The 16,144-nt window shown below is 36.7% G+C and overlaps 1 pseudogene; it reads right to left on the bottom strand.

Annotated features, from left to right (window-relative positions):
* Window positions 1–14,180: 14,180 nt before the first annotated feature.
* LOC149199660 (uncharacterized) lies at window positions 14,181–14,928 on the bottom strand (annotated as a pseudogene).
* Window positions 14,929–16,144: the final 1,216 nt, after the last annotated feature.

Here is a 16,144-nt window from a genome sequence, read left to right as displayed (position 1 = left end):
AAGAAACCTGAATTGCAGAACAACCATTAAAAGTTGGTTGGTGCATGAATTTAAGGGATTGGTTCTTGAATGGGTTGCAAGAGAAAGTATGCAAACCCATTTTTCATAAGAAACAACAACAAGAAAAGAGGACAAGAATTCCAACAGAGGGATTGCACATTATAGGTCAGCAAGGAAGTAGCAGTCCCTATAAAACCAGGAAAAAGGTAGTGGTAAGCATTCATTCGAAGGGAAGGCTAGAAGCATTTGAAGGCATGCAAGAGGCAGACAAAGAAAGTAGAGGAATTCGAGCATCAAGCGAGAGAAAACAACAAATAGCTCTAAAGAGGAGAGAAGAGAATAGTATGGGATTTGTTCTTTCGTTCATTGGAGGTTGTGGGTTGATCTGCTAGTCTCTGAAGCCCTATAACAACTTGGGGTCCCTACAGGTTGTGGGTTGAGATAAGATCCCTAGAACCCTATAGCATCTTGGGTCCCTGGAGGTTGTGGGTTGAGACAAGGGTCTTTAAATACCTGTAATAGATTGGGTCTTTAGAGGCTACGGGTTGGGATGGAATATCTGGAGCCCTGTAACATCTTGGGTCCCATGGAAGCTATGGGTTGAGATAGTAGACTCTAAGGCCTGTAACAGATTAGGAAGAGGCCATCTTGAAGTAGCATGAAAGGAAGACTTGTGGCTATTGCATACTTGTAATAGTGGACTTTGGACTCCCTAAAAGGGGGTGAATCCTTGTGTGAGAACTTGGGGTGAGGTGGAGCAGTTTTGGACTTCCTGTGTTGTTGAAGGAAGCATTGTTCAGTTGGTTTGATTGAGGAATGAGGTCATCTGGAGTCCATGTTTTAGTTGGTAGTTGGTGTTTTAATCACTTAAAGAAAACATCCCCCTCAGACTCTGGAATCTGGCTCGGGGGTTACAGCTACAAGTGTGGCTACAGTTGTCTGTGGTTGGGTGGAGAGCCCTTTTCCCAGACTTAGTTTCTCTACAAGCTCAAAGATAAATATTAGCTTGTGTGTGGTTATCTATTGATGAATCATGATACCTTTCTGTTTAAAATGGTTTTGGGATTTCTAAATTTATAACTCTGTTGTTGATATAATAATAATGTGTGCACTCCTCTATGTGTGTGCACTCCTCTATGTGTGCACTCTGTTTAAAATGGTTTTGGGATTTCTAAATTTATAACTCTGTTGTTGATATAATAATAATGTGTGCACTCCTCTATGGTTATGAAAATATGCATGAATATAAGTATGTGTTGTATTTTGAACAATTTTTGTTTTTATATGAATTTCTCAAGTGTGGTCCTTTGGACCGAAGAGGTATTGTGTGAATCATTTGCTAATGTTGTTATAACCTACAAGATTCATCAGAATGCAAATGAAATAACATGATAACAAATATTATGCCATGTTGTAGCACTGAGATCGCGTGCTACATAAACCACATGATAATAAGGACTCAGCTATATTACTAAGTCGAACTTACTCTGAATAAATGTTTAATTGTGATATAAGAAGCACTTAAATACGTAAATGAAAAAGAAATAGCATGCCTTGATACAAGCCATAGCAAAAGCCATAATATATTGAAATGAAACTCAAGAACAATAGGCTTAGAGACCTTTTATTAATATGAAACAATTACATGGAATACCATCTACTTAGCAGGGTCTGCATTTCTTTACATTAACTTAACTTTGTAAGTTACAAGTTTCTTTGTCACATGACAAGCACTACATTAATGTTGAAGGGTTTGTCCCCCTCGGGGTCATCCAAACGGCATATGCTTCACCTAAATGAACTCTTAGTCATGTATCACTAGCACCTTGGATATATTTCGCTAGCATCAAAGCATAACTAGTTCCGTTCTGGAAAAAATTTCATACTGCCATGGAGTTGCTTACAGGCAGCGCATCATGCCAAGTTCAATGCAAGTGTTGTAAGTGCAGGTCAGATGAAGAGGTTGATAAATTCCAAAAAAAGGTGCATCCTCATGGTTGTGAGAGAAAAAAATGCCAAGACATGTAATCTTTCCAAGGTTGTGATCCCACTCATAAAAAAATATTATATGAAATTGTTTCTAACTATAACGAGATTTTTCAGTGACCAAGTGGGTTGCCTCCAAGGCATGAGATCCAACATGAAATTCACTTGTAGCAGGATGCTCCTTTACCAAATATTGGTATGTATAGATTGTCAACCATTGAGATGGAGGAGATAGAGAAACAAGTGTAGGGATTACTGAACCAAGGGGTCATAAGGCTAAGTTCTTCTCCATGCAGTTCACCCATCGTGTTAGTGTCAAAGAAGGATGGGGCATGGAGGATTTTCGTGGACTACAGGGAACTCAACAAGATAACAATGAAGAATTGATACCATCTCCCTCTGATTGATGATTTATTAGATCAATTGAAAAATGCTATCTATTTCACAAAATTGGACTTGCACAGTGGCTATAATCAGGTCAGGATTGCATAATAGGATGTATGGAATACTGCATTCAAGACAAAACAAGGTTTTTTTTAATGGATGGTGATGTCATTCAGACTGTGCAATGCTCCAACCACATTCATGAGGGTGATGAACGACATTTTTATACCTTTTCTTGATGATTTTGTACTTGTGTATCTTAATGAAATTCTTGTTTTCAGTAGAACATGGGAAGATCATGTGAGTCATGTTAAAAGGGTGCCTGGTGTTTTCCAAAAATAAAAATTATATGTCAAAATTTTTAAGTGTGAGTTTTATAAGACCTCTTTGGTTTACTTGGGTCACATTGTTGGAGGTGGACAATTAAAAATAGATCCTTCTAAAGTTGATGTGATTTTGAAGTGGCCTAAACCCACCAATGTTATAGAGGTTTGTAGCTTTTTGGGTGTTGTACAATATTGGAGAAGGTTCATTGTCAACTTCCTCATCATTGCATCCCCCTTGCATGCATTGACGGCTGTGAAGCAAACATTTCAATGGGGAGGAAAGCAACAGAAATCCTTTGACACGCTGAAAGAGAAGATCAATATAACAATGTATTCCACTTCATATTTCATGAGATGATACTTGTTTTCATGGTCAAATAAAATTTCTTTCCTTTCATACAAATATGGACTCCCCAATACAATGCCACAAATGTCGAAAGGTACAACATCAAGTTCAACCTCATCTACTGGTTTGGATGAAATCAAAAATCAAGCCTACAAGGTTTGGTTACATGTAATTTGGCTTTGTCACACACCCAACCAAGAGGGTAGGGTTTCGGATGAGGCTTGGTCTCCAACCCTAGTTTCTTAACCAAGGATTCTGAAATCAAGTTTACTTGTGAGCCCAGATCAAACAAGGTTTCCACTTTAGTATGTTTCATCACAACTCTAATGTGGAACAATTTAGTCCTCTTTCGTTCATTAATAAGAGACTCATTTGAAGAACTTGTACTTGCATGAAATTCATAATTTTCATTAGCATGAAGAGAAAGGTTACCTTGTATTCCCACTGTTGTGATCTGTGTCTCGTCACCGAAGTTGGATCCAAGGTCCTACTACACAGTTGCCACTGTCTTTTGCTTGCCCTTTCCACCAAATCTCTTTGGCTTCAACTCTGGATGCAACTTCCAACAGTGTTCATCATCATGGCCTTCCTTCTTGAAATGTGTGCAAGATGGCTTTTCTCCTTCTTCTTTCTTGGTTGTAGCTACCTTCTTGTCCTTTCCCTTGCCTTTTCCTTTGAACTTTCCATTATGAGGTTTGAAAGATGATTTCTTGGGTTGATCCTCTTTGTCATTCTTGCCCCTGCTTTCAAGGTGAATGGCCTTCACACTAGCCGCATCAATAGTAGTAGGCTCAAATAACAACAAAGAATGTCTGATGTAGCTATGTAAAGCACCAATATACTTTGTTACAGTTTCTAGTGAATCAAGTGAAATGCCCAAATTTAAAGCTTGTTTTCTAAACTCTTCTATGAATTTTTATACATTTTGACCCTTTCCTTGCCTCAAATATTTCCATTCCATTAAAGTCTTTTGTCGATAACCCAAAGGATATAATTTATCTTTTAATGCAGAAACAAAATTGGACCAAGAAGAAAGGAGATTACCCAAGTTTTTTCTACCTTTCTACAACTTTCTCTCCCACCAGACGAGAGTGGTGCCACTTAGCTGAAGAGATGCTAATTGGATCTTGTTCGCATCTTCCTTGATCTGTTGAATCTCACAATAGATCCTCTATCTGTCTAATCCAATTGTTTAACTTCTTTGCATTACATTCTCCATTATATATGGGAAAATCAAACTTTACATCTAGCTTAAAAAATGGGTTTTTAGATGCATTCCTATGGTGCCCGTTAGAATGATGAAAAGAAGAAGAAGAAAAATTGTCACTGGAATATAGAGAAGGAGGGGGATCTTCTCCTCCACCTCTATGGTTTGTCGAGGCATGATCATCTGGCTCTTTCTTATGAAGCTCTATTAACTTCCCATATTCTACAAACAATTTGTCTACTTTCTCTGCCATGGTGAAGAAGATCTTGCAATAATTTTTCTCTTCGTCCATTCGAGATTCCTCATCTGTCATTTTCTATGTTCGTGTTGCACACCCTGCTTCGGGATCAAAGTATTTGAGTTTTCCTTCAACTTTTTGGATCTTTTTCTTGGTTAGCATTCACACATGCAACTCGCATCAAGAAGACCTGCTCTGATACCAAACTTGATCCATATATTTTTCTTCAATGATGCATACATAATTGCATTTAAATAAGCATGTAACCAAGTGAAACATACACATAAAAGAAGCGGAAATCAAAAGAAACTATGAGATCAAAGGCACACAAACAACTTTATAACAGAGTTTACCCAGTGTGGGCTACATCTATGGGCACTACTCAATGTGGGGAGGCCTCTTTCTTTAATTGGCAGTAAAATCCATTTACAAGCAATTACAAAATAACACCTTATACCTCCACTTCCGGGGATGGAATGAAAATGTAGACCTCTACTGAAGAAACAGGCTGCATGGTTAGATTCTTGGCAAAAAATCAATAAAAATGATTATAAATTCGGCCATGTTATATGTTGGTGACCTCTGGGGCTCTAGGGAATCTTTTAGTTTCCCTGAAATATACTATGTCGAATATTCTCTCCAATATTCCTTGGAATCTTTCCCAAAAATCATGCCCAAGTGGGGTGCGGTTCCGACTCTGAGTTCCGCAGGCAATATGGGTGTTAGGTTTTGTCAATTGTGCCCCCCTCCTCAACACATTGGGGTGAGTTTAAGTAGATAAGGGACAACTAATTTTACAAAGCCACATTATTGGGCACGGTGCTTATGGCGATAGATTTAAGGCCTTGCGGGCCAGGGCTCGTGAATTCAACCCTCACACCCACCCACTTGTTTGTACATATTTTCCATACGGTTGAAATGGTTCCGTTGGTTACAAACTGTTGGAAGTTAGCCTCTATCATTTGCACATATATATATGATAATTGTTGTCAACTTAGTTGACGAGTTTTGATTGTCCACCTGTCAGTGGAACAATTTTAAAATTTTAATCTAATTTGGCCTAACGACCTTTTCTTCCCGCCAACGATTTTGAGTTTTACCAATCATTTTAAAAAACTGAAAAATTCATCGTTTTCGACCACTAAAAAGGTCCAAATTGTCACCTCCTTAAGGAAATCTAACGATGCTAACTAGTTTTCCACGCATCATGCTCTGATTGGTTCATACGGCTGACTGGCCTGCTGAAGTCACCTGCCACATGTCACGCTCGGGTTGACTCTCCTCCATCCATACGTCCATGTCACCCTATTGATGTCATCACTTGTACGGATGACTCCAGCATCCATAGTGTTGACGTCAACATGCCAAGTGTCTCTATGGGTCCTGCCTATAAGAAATTTAGTTGTTTCCAAAAAAAATCAACAGGCCGTAACTTCTTCATATGATGTTGAATTGAGGGGTCATTTACATCGTTGGATTCAGAACAACGAGATCTTCGATTTCAGACTGGTTTCGATGCATTTCAAGGACTTTGAAAATTTGGCCTTCTAGGATCCTCCTAAATCCTACACCCTTAACATCACGGGGCAGACGAAGTAACCCCAACATCCAGGACAAGGATAAATAAGTCGTATCCAAATACCGGGATTATATTCCTTAGCATGAACATGAAGAACTACACTGTGTGAAACTGGAAGAAGGAGCACAACATACGACAATCTCGGATGCAGTGGTCAGGGAAGAATGAGAACCTCGACCCTAGATATTGGCCAGACATGAAACCGAACAAGTCAATAAATGCAAGTCATAAAACTATATTGGACAGTGAAATTTCTCTTACACTGAGTGATTATGGATAGCCAGGAAGTGCATGAAGATTTGTTCTAGACACTGAACCATCTTCATGGGTATTTGTGACATAATGGCTATAGATTTGACAAGATGGACCAACTACTAAGCCACATTAAACAACACTTGGAACACCCACTAGCATCATCAAAACCTCCTGGAGATCAAGTGAGCCAAATCTCGGTATCTGATTCAGACTCAAAACCAATCCCCTGAGTTTCTCATGTCTTCTTCCTATATATTTCTTTTGGTCACATCATACAGTGGGGAGTGCACGGCTATAAGTCGTAGTATATGTATGTTTTGTTTTAACTAGGTTATGATATGTAGCTATTTGTTGAGCCTTTAAAGGGTCCAATTTTAGGTATGGTCCAACCAGCGGGGGGGACGCCAAAAAGTATTTTTGAAGTACATCTTATGTAATTATTTTCATTGCGATAATAGAAATTTACCTTAAACAAAAAGAAAAAAAAACAATGTGTGTGCACGTTATTTTGTAATTTTTTTGTTAAACTTTTGGAAAAAAAACCCTTAAACTAAACTTTAAAAAAAAGTAGAAAAAAAAAAAAAGAGAAAGGAAATTAAAACTAAACTATAAAAACAAAATAATTTTAAAAATTAGAAAAAAAAAAATAAGTTTAAAAATTAAATAATTAAAAAATAAAATAAATAAATATATTTAAAAGAATGATTTAAAACTTAAAAAAATATAAATCTAAATAAAAAATATTAAAAAGTAAAGAAAAAAATAATCAAACTAGGCCACATTGGATGCTAAAGGGGGCTACCAGAACGGCTAGTGCAAGAGTGGACGAGCATCAACCCTCAGCACAAACCACACCGACAATGCACTAGCCATGTCGGCTCCCTTTGGCACTCGACAAAGTGGGGGGCCTATGACGAGCATCAACCCTCAGCACAAAACCTAGCACCTGACGCAGCGGAGGGTCAATGTTGGGCATCAACCCTCCAAACATTAACAATATTTTTTGTATTCTTTCTTTAATCTTTGATACACTTTTAAATTTTCTTTTTTTTCTTTTTTCTTTTTTCTTTTTTCTTTTTTTCTTTTTTTTCTTTTTCTTTTTTCTTTTTTTCTTTTTTTCTTTTTTTATTTTATATATTTTGTAATTTATATATTTTTAAATGTTTTTAATGTTTTAATTTATTTTTTTAAATTAAATTTGTTAATTTTAGTTTTTAAAATTTCAATTATTTTCCTATTTGTGGTATTTTTAAATTTTTATTATTTAACCCTGATGGGGGTGGAGGACTTTTGAATCTACAGCAAGGTCCAACGGGGAGTAATTTCATGCGAAGCACAATCGTTGCACACAAGAGAGATGGCCAGGACAACTAGCGGATGGGTTGAGACCCACACGAAGGTTGTTGCAAGTTATAAGGATGATGCCCTGCCGTTTGTTATTGTTTCACCTTCAAGTTATGGGATATAGCGCAGGTTGTGAAAACATCATAAAATATGCATAGGTTAACACCTTGTGCATGCTCTCATGCCTGAGAACTTCAATTTGGGTGGTTGTTGTTATAGGTAGGGGAGTTCAGTGGCTCTTTGTTTATGTTTCTTGCCGCTTCATTTGGGACCCTAGAGCCGTGGCGATATAAATATTTTTTGGCAGTTGGATTTCCAAGCTGAGGGGAACTAAAGCGGCCTTCTAGTCTGAGGTACGCGAAAATTGGATGGCCTTGGGCACATTGGGAAGGCAATTGGTAAGGTTTGTGGGCTTTTCAATTTGAATTTATTTTTTCCCATCGCTTTCTGTGGTGGTGTGTTTTGGTTGGACTCCATTTAAGTGCTTCCAGGTGAATTTTGGGTTCGGTGTATGCACCGAGCCACAAGGGGATTGGCTCTGGGCTTCTGAAGATTAAGAAACAGTTATGAGTGGGTTTGGGTGGCCTTCACTTGGGGGTGGCTCTGGTGCCCCTATAGAGGTGGGGAATTTATGCTTGGTTAAGGTGGTCGTTGTGTGGTGTGTCAGGAATGACGGTGCCTTTCCTCTACAGAGTTTTTTGCAATAGATCCCAAGTCACATAAAAAGGATGGTCCTCAATGTGGGTGTTTCAATGCGTTTTTTAATATGATGTGGTAAAGGGGTCGTGTTTGGTGAGGAGTAAAGCCCCATGATCCATTGGGGGTAGAGGTGGCCAGGAAGGCGTAGACGATGTTGCAAGGGTCAAGCAATTGGAATTGGGTGACATTTTGGAGCATGGCTAGGCCCACTCTCCAAGTCGTGTGGTTTAGCCCGTCACCTTGGAGTCCCTAGAAGTGAAAATTCGACTTACCTTGACTATGTTGGAGGATATGCATGAAAAGTGCCATGACGACTGAAAAAAAAAAAAAAGTCATTCCATTACTCAATGATCTACAACAAAATCAAGGGGACATCCTTGATTGTCTGGCTTCTCTATAGCGTGGTCAGGGGCACAGAAATTATTGCTTAGATTACTTTGAGGCACATCTGGCCCACGTGGAGTTCCAAGCCCATTGGGATTTTGATCATCCAGTTGCTCTGTGTGCTGATCAAGCACCAAATACTGCTCTTGGCCTGTGATGTTGGTTGGTTGTATGTTTTTTTATGTGTGTTTTGGGCTATCTGGTCATCTAGCCTATGGTCCTTTTGTAAAACATGTTAGTTTTTCCTTAGATTTGCATTGCTCTCCTCACCAACAAATCTGGTCTGGTTAAGGCTGGGAGAGAAAAGGTCTTTTTGTTTATCAAATGTAGTATCTTGACGAATTAATGGAACCTTTTTTAGTTGACAAAAAAACATATTATTTAATTCTAAATTTTATTTTTATTTTTAATTTTTAATTTTTTAAAATTACGTTAATAAAAAAATATAAAATTTTATATTTTTCAATGTCATTTTTTATTTTTATTTTTGTTTCTAATTTCTATTTCTTTTTGTTAATTTAGTTGTCTTACTTTTTTATTTATTTTTTTTAAGTTATTCTTTTTTTTTTTTATTACAACTTTATGTTCTTGTGGTTAAATTTTTTGCTTTATTTATAATAATAAAAATAATAATAACCTATACTATATTTTAATTTTTATTTATAATTTTATAAAAAATTTTCGTGGATGTTATAATGTTTTCTTGTTACTAAAATACTTAAATCTATTTAAACTCGAAATATAAAGATATTGTTTAATATATTAAGAATATAATTTCCTATGATGATAAAATACAAACTTATATTTTTTTTATTTAGAAAAATGGTATGAAGAATGTATCTATGAATGTTTTTAGATCAAGGGCAAAAATTATAGCATCTAAAGTTGTAACTAGACCCTCTATGAATGTTACTCAAGTACAAAACCCAACTAACACCTATAGTAAAAGTCAAGCAACCAACCCCTCAAAATCAACAAAGAATGTTATAGAATGGAAAATGGCACAAGAAAAATGAAATGGACTTTTCATTGTATATTAAAGATAGATGAAGGAATAAAAGATAACAAATATTTTCTATATTGTGTTGAGATTTGATATAGATATAGATATTTTCTATGTTTGGTGTTGGATATAGATATTGTTTATGTTATTGTAAAACTAGCCAAGACACAATGCACGGTGTAATATCCCTTGACTTGAGGATTAAATGTAAATATTGTATATATGTGTTTTCATTTTTTTGAATGTTTTAAGTCTGAAAACATGTGAAGAATTTAATTATCAGTAATATATTACTGATAATGACTGATGATAAATTTGTAATTATGGTGTTGTTTTTTTAAATAAATAAATCTGGAAAATTAATTTTGGAGTACATGTGGTTGAAAGAGATGAGGCTACAAAATTATTGGTAAATGTTAATTACCCATCAATAAGTACTATGCATCTAATTAGGATGATTAGATTTATTGAGAAATTATGGAATTAGCTAATTAATTGTTTCTCTAAAAGACAAGATGATGTCTTTGGGAGTGGGAAAGAGAAGCTCATTAATGAGCTAGTAACTACCTGACACATTGTTGGGACAGGGTCCCCTAAGGCCAATTTTGGGGAAAAAGCCCAAGTTTTAGGGCTGACAACCCAAGTTTTTGTGTTGTAAAGTGTAATGTCTCCGCAAGTTATGATCGTGGAGCTCGTAAATGTAAAGTGTCATAAAGGGTCTTTACCCTTCTTTTATGTAAGTTGTGTCGGCTTGTATAGACCTAACCATGGTCCGCGTACCATGGGATTGTATAAAAAGAAGAGTCTTAGAGAGTCTAAGGCATTTTAGTGAAGTTAAGAGAAGTTGATGTGATGAGTCATTAGAAGTGAAGAGCAAAGAATCTTAGAGTAGAAAAGAGGCTATGCAGCTGTGTACGCAGAGGCCTAGAGTAGAGTCCACAGCTGAGTGCGCAGACCCCTGCAACTGAGTACGCATGGTAGTTTTGAGTCTGTAAGCAAATCTGAAGTATCAATAAAGAGATTGTTCTGGAAATATATGTGTTTTATCTAATTACTTTTTTTATGAATGAATGTGTTTATATGATGATAAATAATGGGTTTATGATTTAATGTTGTTTTGATGTGCGAATCTATATGTTTTACATTGTTATACAAACACAATTCATAATATCTATTTACGCGAAGAGTATCTTAATGCATGTTAAAACTATCATACACTTAAGTTGATCTGGGTAAATACAAAAGTAGAAGCAATCTCAGAAGCACGTAAGTAGTTGATTCGTTTGTTTAAGGTCCACGAAAGATCGTCGTAGAACTTCGCGGGGGTCTATAGGTTGGTAAGAGAAATTCATATTGATAAGCTTTAAGGGCTTATCGATCTACGCAAAGGCAGGGTTAGCGCATAAAACGGCATCATAACCATCTCTCGATGTGGAAACTTGGTTCCAGCATCCCCCCATACTGCTTCGGGTGAGACTTCAGTCTGCACTCCGCGAATTGATGTTGAAAGGGCCAGTAGTGTAGGGATTTGTTTGGCAAACTTAACTCTGAACTTGGGTTAGGAACCACTAAGCCAACAAATGGTTCTGTTGTCAGGACTAGAATCTACATAAAGAGATGTGTGATGTCGCATCACTGGAATCCAACAAATAATGAAATTGAAGATTGGCTGGATAGAAAGATACACGAATTCGCAGCACAAGAGAACAGGAACCCGCGATTGATGAAAGAACATTGATTGGATAAGTATCTGTACATAGAGATACATAAAATTTTCTTTTGTTCCTTCCCGGTCGAATTATATGAGTGGATCGCTAAATTGGCAGACGGCCAAGGAAGGTGGAGACTTGACAGTCTGATAGTGTGGACCCTGGAGTTAGTGCGGAGATTGGAAGCCTCTGAAGATAAGATCCCACATGCTGCCAATCACTAGCTTGATCATATCATAGAAGGATTTGTGACAGAGTTCGCGGTCGATACCTCGGTTACCTACAGTGTCCCTTAATGATATTCCAAGAGGTGCAGAGCTGAGTTTTGTGGGATTATAGTCATTGCATTACTAAATTTGTGTACAGATCAAGGATACAGTGTCATTCTTCCTGAGAAATTGCAGACGAGAAAACAAAATGTTTATAGATCAATGTGTTCACCTTTGAAGCTTGGGGAGAGATTTCCAGATTATCCTAAGATTGGAACATTGCATGAAAATGTTGTACATGCAGTGGAATTGTATCGAGATCTCAAGTGTCTTAGAACTAAAGTTCGTGCTTATGGAATTATTGGAGAATATAAGTCGGATGACAGTTGATTTTCTCACAGGGCTTATTGCAAACTTTACATATTCACATGGAAATGTGTTTGGACACAATCAAAAGCTAAAAAATTCACTGGAGTGAGGCCAACATGATTCATATTTCAAAATAAACTACACTAATCCATGCATATAGGGTGATCATAAACAGATATCTAGGTCAATCAAAGTTCAAAATTCTCGCTCCTCTGGAACACTTGTTCATGGAACAAGTCCGGGTTCAAATAGTAGTCCTAATTCAAAAACGCTAGTTTCTTCGGATGAGGTTGTGACAATAGGTAGACAAATAGCAAGTGTAGATTATAGACCTCCACTTAGACTAAAGTGGAGCATAACTGAAAGTATAATTCTCCAACGTGATGGCCCTCTTCAGCGTGATGAATATGGGCAAATAAAAATAGCAGATATGTATGGAGTTCCACTCACTTTCAGTGGCAAGGCCTATGATGATATGTTGCTTGCAAAGTTGGAGACTATGCATGCAAACTTTAGAGAACACGGGTTTTCGATGCTTGTATTTAACATGGAACAAGGCCTACCCATCTTTGCCAGAATGGCTAATTTTAAAGTTAAACGTACATATTACTTCTGGTTTGGCTTCTTTGAATACTTAGGGACAGTGGTGAAGGATGCTTTGGCATGGAGATGATTGATGTTAATTGTTATTTGAAATTGAGTGATTGAAAATATATGTGTAAAATCACAATTGCTTTAATATGGGCAAATAAAAATAGCAGATATGTATGGAGTTCCACTCACTTTCAGTGGCAAGGCCTATGATGATATGTTGCTTGCAAAGTTGGAGACTATGCATGCAAACTTTAGAGAACACGGGTTTTCGATGCTTGTATTTAACATGGAACAAGGCCTACCCATCTTTGCCAGAATGGCTAATTTTAAAGTTAAACGTACATATTACTTCTGGTTTGGCTTCTTTGAATACTTAGGGACAGTGGTGAAGGATGCTTTGGCATGGAGATGATTGATGTTAATTGTTATTTGAAATTGAGTGATTGAAAATATATGTGTAAAATCACAATTACTTTAAAGCATAATTAGTTCAATTTTAAAGCCTCCATGGGCTGTCTTTTATTAATACAATGTTGTGATTAAATTATAAGATTTTGAAAATGATTATCGTTATATTCAGAAATGAGATATATATCTAAACAAAATTGAAATATTTTAATGAATAAGCTTTTCCTGGATTTATATATTTATTAAGAAAAATCAGAGTGATTCGATATGAAACCTTTCAATTACTATTTTGACACTTTTTGCATAGTTGAAATCCAGCTCCCAACTTTAGAAGGTTGATTTGAACACTTTACAATTGATGCAGAGTGAGTGGTATGTGGATAGCAGAGCTCTCCCAACACTATTCAATATAATTATAATCTCGATGGAATCCTTGATAGGCATGACTAGACTTTCACTTAGGAAGAAGGAAAACCTTATAATTCTGAATGATGCTAGCAGAATCTTCAAACCATTCCAGTAATAGGCTCGTCATATCTAACAATTCATTTATAATTGAAATGCAATAATATACACAAAGTATATTGTATTTAGTTTTTTCGTTTGTGAATAAGAATATCTTAGAGCAAGAAAGAGAAAAAAATCCAAAAAAATCCCAAATCTAGGGCATTGATATAGATTTTAATATAAGCTTGAAGCATTACAATTTCAATATAGATTTTAATATAAGCTTGAAGTAAGAAAATAGTGACACAACCAACTCTGTTTCTTTCAGATCTCCGAGACATACATTAATGTGAACCAAACATGTCTGCAAATAAATAACTGATAGGTAAACATAATTGATAGGTAAAATTGATAAATAGAATTTGGTGAGAGAATAGAAAAACTAAGACTTGAAAATTTATACATGTATTAATTATATACAGATCATCAAGTCTATTTCATAATAAATTTGAACATGAATATCCCTAAATTTTGTTCAATTCTTGGACCAACAAGACAGTAACATTTAACATTTGCATATGTAACATGTAACATAAGTAGATTTTCTTCTATATAGTCATAAATCCAAACATAAATGGATAGCATTCAAATATGGGTATATAGCTGATTTATGTGCAATGTGTGGCTCTGAATTTAACCCTGGGGGTCAGACTTCTTCTCCTTCTCCTGCCCGTCTTGAGGAGCCTGGGATTGTTGTTGCTGTTGCTTGACTGAAGGGTTCCAATCTTGGCGTAGCCTTCGGAACAGCATGACCTCAGGCTCTGGAATATGAATTGCATAGTGCACCCAACCAAGAGATTGACAAACTCCTAATGCTCTCCATTCATCCTGTGAATGAACGTAATTAACGTTATTATTTTTATAATATATATTTAATTTTAAAATCAGGGTAAAGCCAAACACCAAATTGGTGTATAAGACTTTTGTTTGTGAGACAAGGGATTCACTTTCTCAGCGATTTGACTACTAAGCCGACCAAACACTAAATTAGTGTATAAGATTCCCTGGTTTATGGGATAATGCAGCTATTTGACTGCTAAATCTACCAAGACATACATACTCTATCTCTATTATTTTGAACCTATTATTTTTTAAGAAAAAACACATACCTACACAAACTGTATAAAAAAAACATTAAATCATGAATACTGTTCATCTTCTTACCTCTCCCAAAAGTCTAGTAATCGGATGGGTTCGAACAATCTTTCGAGGAAGGATAACGTGCCTGTTTGTAGATAGAAAGAGAATGATCACATTCAACTTTTACACAACCAAACATATATATAAAGAAAACTGAAAAATATGAAGCCATGATCGACCTGTACTCGTATGTATCATCGTAGTATTTTTCTGAATATTGAATGTTTTTATCGTACGCCATTTTTCATTCAAGAAATGGGATCAAGAGAAACCAAACAAGTGAATTGCAATAGTGGGTTGTGAGTTGTGGTAGGAAAGATGAATGAGAATAAATGGTGAGGGGAGATCGACTATGGGAAGGCGGACCGACTTCGTTCAAAATTATTCGGAGACTCAGACGGTTCGTTTCTTCACCCCACTGTTTATTCTGCAAGACACGAAATGCGCATCAGTCTGGCTCATTGCATTGCAATTTTTCCTGGTGGGAAAGTAATTAGAGATCTAGCTCCTCATGAGGCATTTGCAATTGGGAGAACTAAAAGTGTACCTTCATGGAGAGGGTAGAAATGGTACTTGTGCCTTTTTGAATCTGTGAGGAGTTCCTCTGTTTGGCGTTCATCATCTCAAGCCAACAATATGGGATCTCCCAGCTCTCTGCAGAACAGAGAAGTTGGTCCTGCACTTTTTGCAAGATTATTTTTTCTGCCTGGTGGTACTTCGCAATTTCTATTTGTAATGGCAGTCCCACTAGCCATGGAACAGAGATTTGCGACCTCCTCTAATTACTTTTCACTATAGATTGCAAATCACATTGTGAATTCGAAGTGGTTTCTCATTGCTCATTGCATATGCGATTTGTAACCCCTCACTTCACCTGTTTCATATGATTAATACATTGCGCAATTCTGAGATGCAACTAGCATAAGGTCGTAAGTCGCACATCTGGTATCCACTCTGCCATCTAATGTTGCGACCTGCGATGGGATTTTAATCTGCGACGTACCCTTTAAATTGAGATGTCTGACTAACACTAGAACCGCAAAATATGACCTACCTAGACTCTCGATTTGTGACCAGAATAAAAGCGCTTATCTGCTAAGTCACAGAGCAAATTTTGAGACCTCATTAACTCAGCTTCTATGTCGTGTCTCCACCCTCTCATCGCACTTTGTCAACACATTGTCGATGGTTCATTTACCTCATTCAACGTGGGATATATTTAGTATCCCTGGAGCACAAGTCGAGATTGATCCATGCATAATCCTTCGTAATCTGCAAAAGGTATAAATGCTAGTGCCAGCGTTAATTGAAAAGGTACAAGGTGAGGCATCCAAAATGGGTAGAACTCATGTTCACTCCATTCATCCATGTTGAGAGCCAAAGACAGCATCATTCACAGCTTAGCTACTTCTACCTAGTATATTTGTTGTATTGACACTATAACAATAGGACATCGC

Source organism: Pinus tabuliformis, chromosome 2_1 (genome assembly GCF_031772625.1).
Source record: "Pinus tabuliformis cultivar Carrire ecotype Pingquan chromosome 2_1, CPIR1, whole genome shotgun sequence".
Lineage (NCBI taxonomy): Eukaryota > Viridiplantae > Streptophyta > Pinopsida > Pinales > Pinaceae > Pinus > Pinus tabuliformis.
Note: the sequence above shows the minus strand (reverse complement) of the source record. Positions and strands in the feature narration are given on the sequence as shown.